The 10,178-nt window shown below is 36.7% G+C and overlaps 1 protein-coding gene across 5 annotated transcripts in view; it reads left to right on the forward strand.

Annotated features, from left to right (window-relative positions):
• LOC107692482 (CMP-N-acetylneuraminate-beta-galactosamide-alpha-2,3-sialyltransferase 4-like) overlaps positions 1–10,178 on the forward strand; it is a 60,806-nt gene that overhangs the window by 1,771 nt on the left and 48,857 nt on the right. The window contains exon 1 of one of the 5 annotated variants that reach the window (XM_016491548.1): positions 1–66. The exons of the other annotated variants lie outside the window; for them this stretch is intronic. The gene's annotated coding sequence lies outside the window, so the exon portion shown is untranslated. The remainder of the gene's footprint in view (positions 67–10,178) is intronic. 5 annotated transcript variants of the gene reach the window in all.

The following is a 10,178-nucleotide window of genomic DNA, read 5'->3' on the forward strand; positions in this document are numbered from 1 at the left end:
GGACAATCACATTCACTTTAGGGACTATCTTTGTGCTTTTAACTATATCTAGTTACGTGCATCCTGGTAAGTTGATTTAAGTCTGAAATGTTGATGATGCCTGAACGTGTTGTCTATAGGCTGCTCACTGCGTTTTGAGACCGTTTACATTAAATTCGGAAAATAACGCATACATGATTTCTTAGTATTTTGTTCCCTTAACTTTGTTATTTCTGTGCGAAACACTGTTTCACACACACCTCTTGTCGCTTTTCTTTTTCACAAAGGGCTGTTAAACTCCTGTCGGGTGAGAACATTCAGATTTAAGCTTCTTGTTGCCAGTTGTGCAAGAGCTAATCCGTTAGGTGCTGATGTTTTGGTTAGTTGGTTTGGTTTTAGTTATGTTGTTGACATGACGCTTTTATCTACAGGTTTAAGCTGGTATGGTCTTAAGCTGGTTTTTAACTGGTATATCTGATTGACAACTGGCTTTCCGCCTGACCAAGCAGCAAACCAGTTTAGGTTTGATTGATTGAATGGCTTTTAGGTCAAGGAAACAGTGCTTATGAAGAAAACATTCTGTGGTTTGAACCTGGCACTTTCACTTGCCACTTTCATCTACCCGTAATATCATGCAGGAAAAAAAAAGACTAAGACTAAAATGTTTTACTGGGTTACGCTGGTTTATCTGGACTCCCAGCCTGGCCAACCAACTTGTCATCTCACTGGTGATTTAGCTAGAACCTCTCTAAAACCAGCAAACAGAACCAAGACCTGCAAACCAGCTGGTTAAAGTCTGGAAAACTCCTTATCACATATATATTAATGATAGTGGCAATTTGCAAGGCAAATGTAAAAGATGGTGAATTACAAACAGTCACCATCAGTTGCCGCAAATGCAAATATGTCAGGTAAAATGTAAGTATAAGGTTTGTAACTCTTTAAACGTAAAGTTGATTTGTTTATTACTATTATCACCATCAGAATTATTATTATTATTTAGCAGTATAATAATCTTATTTTATGTGCAGTCATCAACAACATTCCAGAATAATTCTTACTGTATGGCAGAAAAAATGTTACCTGTAAAATAAAGTAAAAATTAGAGCTACTGTTTTGTTATTTACTGTATCTAGTCAAGTTGATTTAGATGGTACCACATTCAGCACCTTTTTAGGTTAACCTACACATATATATATATATATATATATATATATATTTATTATTATTATTATTATTATTATTATTTTTTTGTATCTTCTAGTCTCTAAGCTTTATGTATATACATCTGATGAAATCAATTATTTGTACACATGTGTGACTGGCAGTCTTACAAAAGTCTTCTACCTCGTAACCTTATGAAAGTCTAAGGGTCTGATTGCATCAGTCTTAGAAATAACTGGCTAAAACAGACAGATAAACGTTAGGAAATGATTAGCAATTCACTCAAGCTTTTAAAGGCACTTCAAATTGCATTGCACAGTTTTAGTCAATGTATTGAAAGGGAATTGCATGGTAATGCATTTGTGGTGAGGATATGAGATAGGATGTTTGAGGTGGCTCTTCCTTTAAGCGCTTTTATTCTTTAAATGTTGAGTTTGCAAATTGGATTCAGCTTCATCTGTGTGTAGTTTTGTTTGAAACCTGTAAAGTGCAACTCATTCTGTTGCTAAAGGATGATTGTGTTAATATTTATTTACAAGAAGATAGAACAGATCTGCACTGAGTTTCAGATCTACGCCTTGTATCCAGGCGTAATAACCTTCTGCTTTGCAGTGCAAGCTTATATACGTGCATTGCGAGATTTGAATATTGCTGCACTGTGGGCTGGTTCAATTAATAATTCACTTAATGTTATGCTTACATTGATTCACAGAGGCATTTCAGGTATTGTTTTGCTCATGAAGATTCACAAGTTCTTCAGATGTCAAAAGTCTAGGCCTTTTCCTAACTCAACAATTCATTGCAACATTTGCCTTTGGTCCTGCAGATAAAGGGTCAAGCTGTGCATGCTTTTGTGAGATACTAGAGTGGCAGTTCAAAGAGAGCTTCTTCTCAGACCACGGGTCAGGCCAGAAGATGTGAATGCTGTCAACTTCCCTTTCTTGTTTGAAAATTACTTTTAGTCAGCTTTCCACATCATGAGCAGCCATATGCTAAGCCATGTTAACACGTGTGTTGTGACTAAATGACACATTGCTAGTCTTTTTTTTTTTTACTTTAAAGGCCGGGACACACCAAGCCGACAGTCGGGCTAGTTTGTTTGGTGTGTTCCACTCGTCGGCGGCAGTTTGCCCGATTCAACATGTTGAATTGCCGTCGGGGCCGTCGGGACCGCCGGGACCGTCAGCGCGAGTGAGAGCTCTGATTGGATGTTCAGTTTAGCGAACGAGTCAGTGCCCGAGAATGAAAGCGAAAGTGATGAAAACAAGCACGTAAATGAAGGCGGTACAGACAGAAGGCTGTTTAAATGTTACGTGATCTTTCCCAATCATTCTAATACGCGAATGTTTTCATAACAACATGAGCCGCTTAAAATTATTAAAGTAATCAACGTTACTGATATTCAAATGGTAAGCAAGCGCTGCTTTGTTTACGTTTCGTATATCTGCGTTTATCTCGTATATCTTTGTTTCGGTTTCTCCTTTTGAATGATGAATATATACTATTGATAGCTGTTGATATAGACAGTTAATTCCTCTCATCTCACGCATGCGCAAGAGCGCACGTGTTAGTTTGCCGTCGGCTGTAGTCTGTGCAGTGTGTTCGAGCGCAGCTTTTTGGTCCGACGCTGCCGACGCGAGGCGACAACACCATCGGCTTTCGTCGCCGCTAGTTCTTTTAAGTCGGCTTGGTGTGTCCCGGCCTTAAGACTGAGATTCTCAATTTTTTTTTGTCAGTCGAACCCTTTAGATGTAAAATATTTACTTGAGATTTTAGGTTATAATTACAGTAATTTACATTTATATTTAGTCATTTTGCAGACGCTTTTATCCAAAGCGACTTACAATCGGGTAATACATAAAGTTATTAATAAAATTATTTATATAAATGATTTTTCTTAAAGAGGCAAACAGACACAGGAAGTGCTCGTAATACCAAGTTTCAGGCATTGTTCAAATAAGTAAAAGCTAGAAAGGGAAGGAATAGGAAAGTGATTTTGAGCCTCTCTGTGATGGTACCACGAGGCATTGCTCACTAGCAGATCTCAGACTACTGGAGGGGATGGAGATTCGTAGTAGTGAGTGGAAGTAGGCGGGTGCTGAGCCTGTGGTTGTTCTATATGCAAGCATTAATGTTTTGAACTTGATGTGAGCCGAAAAAGGTAGCCAGTGCAAGGAGAAAAGAGAGGTGTAACATGGGCTCTTTTGGGCTCGTTGAAGAGCAGTCGTGCCGCTGCATTCTGAAACATTTGTAGAGGTTTGATTGTGCTTGATGGAAGTCCTGCCAGAAGAGCATTGCAGTAGTCCAGCCTAGAGATGACAAGGGCGTTGGATCATCTGGTTGAAATGAGAGATAGAGCTGTGTGTCATAAGCATAGCAATGGTAGGAGAAGCCATGTCCCTGTATGATGGGACGCAGTGATGTTGTGTATATGGAGAAGAGGAGGGGTCCAAGAACTTATCCCTGAGGAACCCCAGGCTTCCGTGACTGACAGTAGCACAGTCTCAGTTGAATGGCCTCTCCTGAAACCTGACTGGTTAGTAGGGTTGCAAAATTCCGTGAATTAACGGGAATTAATGGGAATAAACTGGTAATTTGCAAAATTGCAGGTACTGGGGACTTAAATGCAGTTGAGAAAATATCTTGCCGCATAATCTTGGTTAAAACAACCTGATTTAATGCAATTTCAGTTTAATTTCTACCCTACACATTGCTCAGTCTACCCTACACTTTGCTCAATCACATGCCCACAGCACACTGCTTACTGCAGGGCTATTGAGGCCACACCCCCTACATGCACTGTGCTTTACTCCATAACATGAACAGATCATTTCTTAAATCCTGCACACAAAATATCAAAATGTCCATCTTGGTAAGTATACATGTAAATTACATGAATATTACAAAAAAAATGTTTAAAACTTCCTTGTGCTGTGCGTAATATACTGTGCAACTAAATTAGGCTATACCATTGTAAAAACAAATACACTGACTGAACAAATATTTAGGTGAGATAATAATGAAACAGAAGTCTAAAAATGACCCTCCCCCACACACAATCCCCCCTAGTCACCTAAGAGGGGGATTCCCCTCCATTTTCTCTGAAGCCACACTTGCTGCATTTGAACCCAAAGACCAGGCCCGGATTAGGAATTCAGAGGCCCCTGGGCACAATGTCTTGTCGCCCCCTCCCAAGGTTTTAAATTATAGGGTACTATTTGTTGGAAACACCTCTAGCTTATAGAGTATTTACACACAGGTTACAGCCTATGATCGCATCCTCTGTCATACAGGATTTACATCACATGATTGCAACAATGCTTTCCTGCACCAGCAGCAATCTTTGCAACAAGTGTAAATAGTAATTATGCTATCTGTACTTTATATTGGCAGATACTATTTGCACCTCAGTATTTTTGTATATTAACAGAATAATAACATAGGGACTCCTTCATGAAACTTACGTAAATATGTGAGTAAATTCAAAGTAATCTGCCCGTAAAACAGACCTTCCCGAAAACTCTCCTCCAGATTCACAAACGCTTTGTAAACATCAGATTTGATAGTTAAACATATGTATGTGAATGAATTCCAATCATTCGTAAATAGAGCGCGTGTGCACGCTCATTCACAATAAACATAATCTATGAATTACAGCTATGTAAGTTACGTGTCCAGGTACACAGTAGAATATTCTGGACTCGCTTCTCAGGTTTGGCTCCAGTATATTTCTTAAATGCAAAAAAAAAAAAAAAGTAGTAGTATCTCATTTTGAAGAATATAACTGAATATACAAATGCAGTAACCAGTAATTAACTATTATTAACAGTATTAACTTCTCCATTGTTGCGCAGTCATTGTACAAGTACGATGGTTGTTCGGTGTAGCATTTGTCCCATCGATTGGATGTTGTGACAGTGACGAATGCTGCGTTTTACCCAAAGTTGAACAGTAATCAACCATAGTCTCAGCTCCAAAATAAAAAAAAAAGCAAATTAACTTATAAAATATTATTATGGCAGTGCATCAAAACGCAGTGTCATCAGTTTGCCAAAAAGTACACACCATTAACACATGAGCAGGTGTACATATCCTTCGTACCAACTAACATTTTGAAAATACGAACATTTCGAGTTCGAAAGTTTATGTCAGAACGGCTTTATGAACGATTTACACAAAAATTTGTTTTGCTCGTGTTTCATGAATGAGGCCTATAGAGTGGCGGACTCGAACCCGGGTCGATCATGTCAAAAGGTAATTCTGTGAGTCTGAATCTCTACTGCCTACACCACTGAAGCCGTTGAATTCAATGCGTCTTTTTTAATATTGAGTGTCAACCAGACATTGGTGGGCGGAGCTACTGTAAATAGCGTTTGGCAACAAGCGCGCTATTTGCACTTAATGTAAAGACACTCCAAATTTTTTTTCTTCCCCTTGCTTGTGCCCCAAGTGCGTATGGGCCCCTGGGCCTGTGCCCATAATGCCCATTGGATAATCCGGCCCTGCCAAAGACTACAGCTAAGTTTTGATATTTTAAATATATTTGATCTATGGGATTCAAGTTTATCTAGTAAATACCAAAAAGTGTTTATGCAGTAGCTAGCTAGCCAGTAAAATCAAGATATGAAAAATGTAAGCGAGTTAGCACTTTTTCATTGACAATTTATGAGGTATAAACTAGCTCAAGCTGTGATGCTCTTTCTGCTAGCCAGTTTTCTGTTATCATACAGAAGTACAGTACTGGTCAAACATTTGGAAACATTACTATTTTAATGTTTTAAACATTGCATATCTTTTGCTCATCAAACCTTCATTTATTTGATCAAAAATACAGAACAAAACAGTAATATTGCGCAGTATTACTGGTATTACAATTTAAAATAATGGTTTTCTGTTTTAATATACTTTAAAATATAATGTTTTTCTGTAATGCAATGCTGAATTTTGAACGTCATTACTCCAGTCTTCAGTGTCACATGATTCTTCAGAAATCATTCTAATATGCTTTTTTAGATTTTATAAAAATTTTTTGATCTGATTTATAATCAATTTTGGAAACAGTTGTGCTGTTTAATTTTAATTTTTTAATTTTTTTATTCTTTGATGAATTTTTGTTTGTATGTAAAATATATATCTAATCTATTTTTAGTATTTTTTTTAACTGTAACATATTCATGTCGATATAAGGCTGCATGATCAAAAATGATACTGTTTCGCGATTGAACTGCAACATGACATTATATAAAAATGTCTCTTTACTGCTGTCACATCCAGACACAAAAAACAAAGACTCTTCTGCTTTTAAGGTTGTTCACACTAGGGTTGTGCCAATAAACGAGAGAGTAGCATGTATCAAAGATAGCAAGAAGATTATTATTAATACTACTACTATTATTATTATTATTATTATCAAGCTAGTAATACTATCTAATTAATATTATTCTGCATCTTTTGGCTTCTCAAGACATTAATTGCTGGTGTGGTGTGGATTACTTTGTGGATTATTGTGATGTTTTTATCAGCTGTTTCTCATTCTGACGGCACCCATTCACTGCAGATGATCCATTGGTGAGCAAGTGATTAAACGCTATTTTTTTCCAAATACGTTCTCTTAAAAGAATGAACTCAGTTACATCTCAGATGTCATGAGTTAGAGTACATTTTCATTATTTGGTAAATGTTTTCTTTAAGCTTATTACTCTTTGAAATGTTATGAAGTCAAACTGAAGTGCAGGTACACTGCAGTACCTTTTTCCATTAAGACTTTCATATTCCTAAATAAGAATTTGAGAAGCCTTGCACTTTTCAAATGTACAAAAAAAAATGTCAATGCCACGAAAACCACCCACACAAAACTATAATATCAACATAATACTCAATATAGCTGGTTTAAGGGCACAGTGGTGGCATGGTTCTCTCCATGTGTTCCTACCTGAGGTTAAACCTGAAATGGTTACATTACCAACCATAACCACTAAACTGCCACCACCCATTTTTCTGTTTGCTCTCCGTTTGCTACACAGACTAGCATTGTTTCAGAGGTCGGGTCGGACCGTGGCCTCACGGTCTTGCAGCATGTGGTGCTCATTAGACGCACCTTGAATGCGGTTCTGTGTTTTTTACATGGAAAGCATACAGAACAGAAGTGGAAGACTTGAGCCATCCAGAAAGGTGATAGGGGTTAGATGTAATAATTACACGATTTGGGATTAACGTTAAAGCTTTAGTTGAATTTAGTTAGGTGCGTACTGCGTAGGAATGGTCATTAATGTTCAAACATTCAGGGAACATTTGTCTGCTGCATTTGCATCTGACGTCAACACTTCATTAGTGGACTGGACTTCTTTGTATACACAATAAGAATGTTGAAGAAGCAGGTCTGAAGTGAAATTTCAAATCCTAAATGAGAATCATTTGTTATTAAGGGATGCTGTTAAAATGTTAGAGCAATGTCACAATGTAGTTTAAATGTGACTCATCAGAAAGTTCAGTTTTGTTTTTCAGACTTATTGTACATAATGTGTTTTTGCACTGGTGCCACACTTATTTATTTTGAATTCGAGGTTGAACGATTGATCGGTTTGCCGATTAATCGGCACAATAAACGAATGCTAAGAGTAAGAATTAGAGTCCGTTTGTAACATTAAGGTTAACAACAGCTGTTGAAGGATTGTTCATTGTAGATGGTTAATTTCAGCATTTAATAATGCATTTTTTAATTTTTAAAGTTGTATCTGTTATCATTAGCTAATGCAATATAATTACCATGAATGATCAATGTACAGTGTGCAATGTACAATGTACAACATATTAATATAATAATATTTAAAAGTATAGTAAATAGTCTTATCTTTTAGTTTGCTTCATAAAATAATCAATTGTCATGAAGTACCTTTCATTTATAATTAATTTAATTTAGAAACGTAATTTCATGTCACTGCCTTTTTCCATTAAGACTTTCATATTCCCAAATAAGAATTTGAGAAGCCTTGCACTTTTCAAATGTACAAAAAAAAATGTCAATGCCACGAAAACCACCAACACAAAACTATAATATCAACATAATACTCAATATAGCTGGTTTAAGGGCACAGTGGTGGCATGGTTCTCTCCATGTGTTCCTACCTGAGGTTAAACCTGAAATGGTTACATTACCAACCATAACCACTAAACTGCCACCACCCATTTTTCTGTTTGCTCTCCGTTTGCTACACAGACTAGCATTGTTTCAGAGGTCGGGTCGGACCGTGGCCTCACGGTCTTGCAGCATGTGGTGCTCATTAGACGCACCTTGAATGCGGTTCTGTGTTTTTTACATGGAAAGCATGCAGAACAGAAGTGGAAGACTTGAGCCATCCAGAAAGGTGATAGGGGTTAGATGTAATTATTACACGATTTGGGATTAACGTTAAAGCTTTAGTTGAATTTAGTTAGGTGCGTACTGCGTAGGAATGGTCATTAATGTTCAAACATTCAGGGAACATTTGTCTGCTGCATTTGCATCTGACGTCAACACTTCATTAGTGGACTGGACTTCTTTGTATACACAATAAGAATGTTGAAGAAGCAGGTCTGAAGTGAAATTTCAAATCCTAAATGAGAATCATTTGTTATTAAGGGATGCTGTTAAAATGTTAGAGCAATGTCACAATGTAGTTTAAATGTGACTCATCAGAAAGTTCAGTTTTGTTTTTCAGACTTATTGTACATAATGTGTTTTTGCACTGGTGCCACACTTATTTATTTTGAATTCGAGGTTGAACGATTGATCGGTTTGCCGATTAATCGGCACAATAAACGAATGCTAAGAGTAAGAATTAGAGTCCGTTTGTAACATTAAGGTTAACAACAGCTGTTGAAGGATTGTTCATTGTAGATGGTTAATTTCAGCATTTAATAATGCATTTTTTAATTTTTAAAGTTGTATCTGTTATCATTAGCTAATGCAATATAATTACCATGAATGATCAATGTACAGTGTGCAATGTACAATGTACAACATATTAATATAATAATATTTAAAAGTATAGTAAATAGTCTTATCTTTTAGTTTGCTTCATAAAATAATCAATTGTCATGAAGTACCTTTCATTTATAATTAATTTAATTTAGAAACGTAATTTCATGTCACTGCCGACACCATTACAAACCCCATGTTCCTTCTATTAGTGATTTCAAAGTTCTTTGTCAGTGAGCTGCTGCGAAATGAAAATGTTTGATGTTTTTCGCCCTTTGGTTTTGGGAGTTTTACACTGTTCCCACCATGTGGCTTATTACTCAACGCCAAAAAGATAAAGCGTACGTGTTTGCTTGTTAATTTCAAATATGTTAATTGAATCTCACTTAGAATCAAGTGTTTCAGAGAAGGGTCTCTTAGGCTGAGCATGCTGGGACATGCAACAGCTTTGCTCTGACTGCTGAATGATGGCTGTGTCTGGACGCAGAGCCAGGGTTAAATTGGGTAAGCGGAGGAGCTGTGAACTCAAGCCTATCAAGATTATTGAATTCTATTTCCAACAGCTCATAGCTATTTTATGCCATCTCTCATATGGATTGAAACAGACTATACTGTTTAACTGCACATAAATGAATTGAAATACATGTTAAAATTATGTGGTATTGAGAATATAGTCGTTTAATTACTCTTTCTCTCTCTTCCATTCTTGCAGCTTATTGCTTACTAGGTTATGTGCACTTTAGAGGAGTTGTGTCTTAGACTATTGTTTTTTAGGGTTGTTCATATGCTCATTGCACAGTCAGAAAGTTTGCCGTTCTGTCCCGGAGCAGCAGCATCAACATGATTTTTGAAGTTGTGTTTATTGATACTTTACTGATGGCAAGTTTGCAAATGATAGTTTTTAAGTTAACTCGTGAAAACAATCCTTTTTTCATGGCTCATTACAACTTGTTCCTTCACATCAAGTTTCCACAGACATTTAGAATGATTCAGTTGCACAACATGAACTTCATATTGGCATAGTTTGACATTCGAGTGAGACTGGCTGGAAAAAGTATATATATATATATATATATAT

This window comes from Sinocyclocheilus anshuiensis, unplaced genomic scaffold (genome assembly GCF_001515605.1).
Source record: "Sinocyclocheilus anshuiensis isolate Anshui unplaced genomic scaffold, SAMN03320099.WGS_v1.1 scaffold1082, whole genome shotgun sequence".
In the NCBI taxonomy this organism is placed as follows: domain Eukaryota; kingdom Metazoa; phylum Chordata; class Actinopteri; order Cypriniformes; family Cyprinidae; genus Sinocyclocheilus; species Sinocyclocheilus anshuiensis.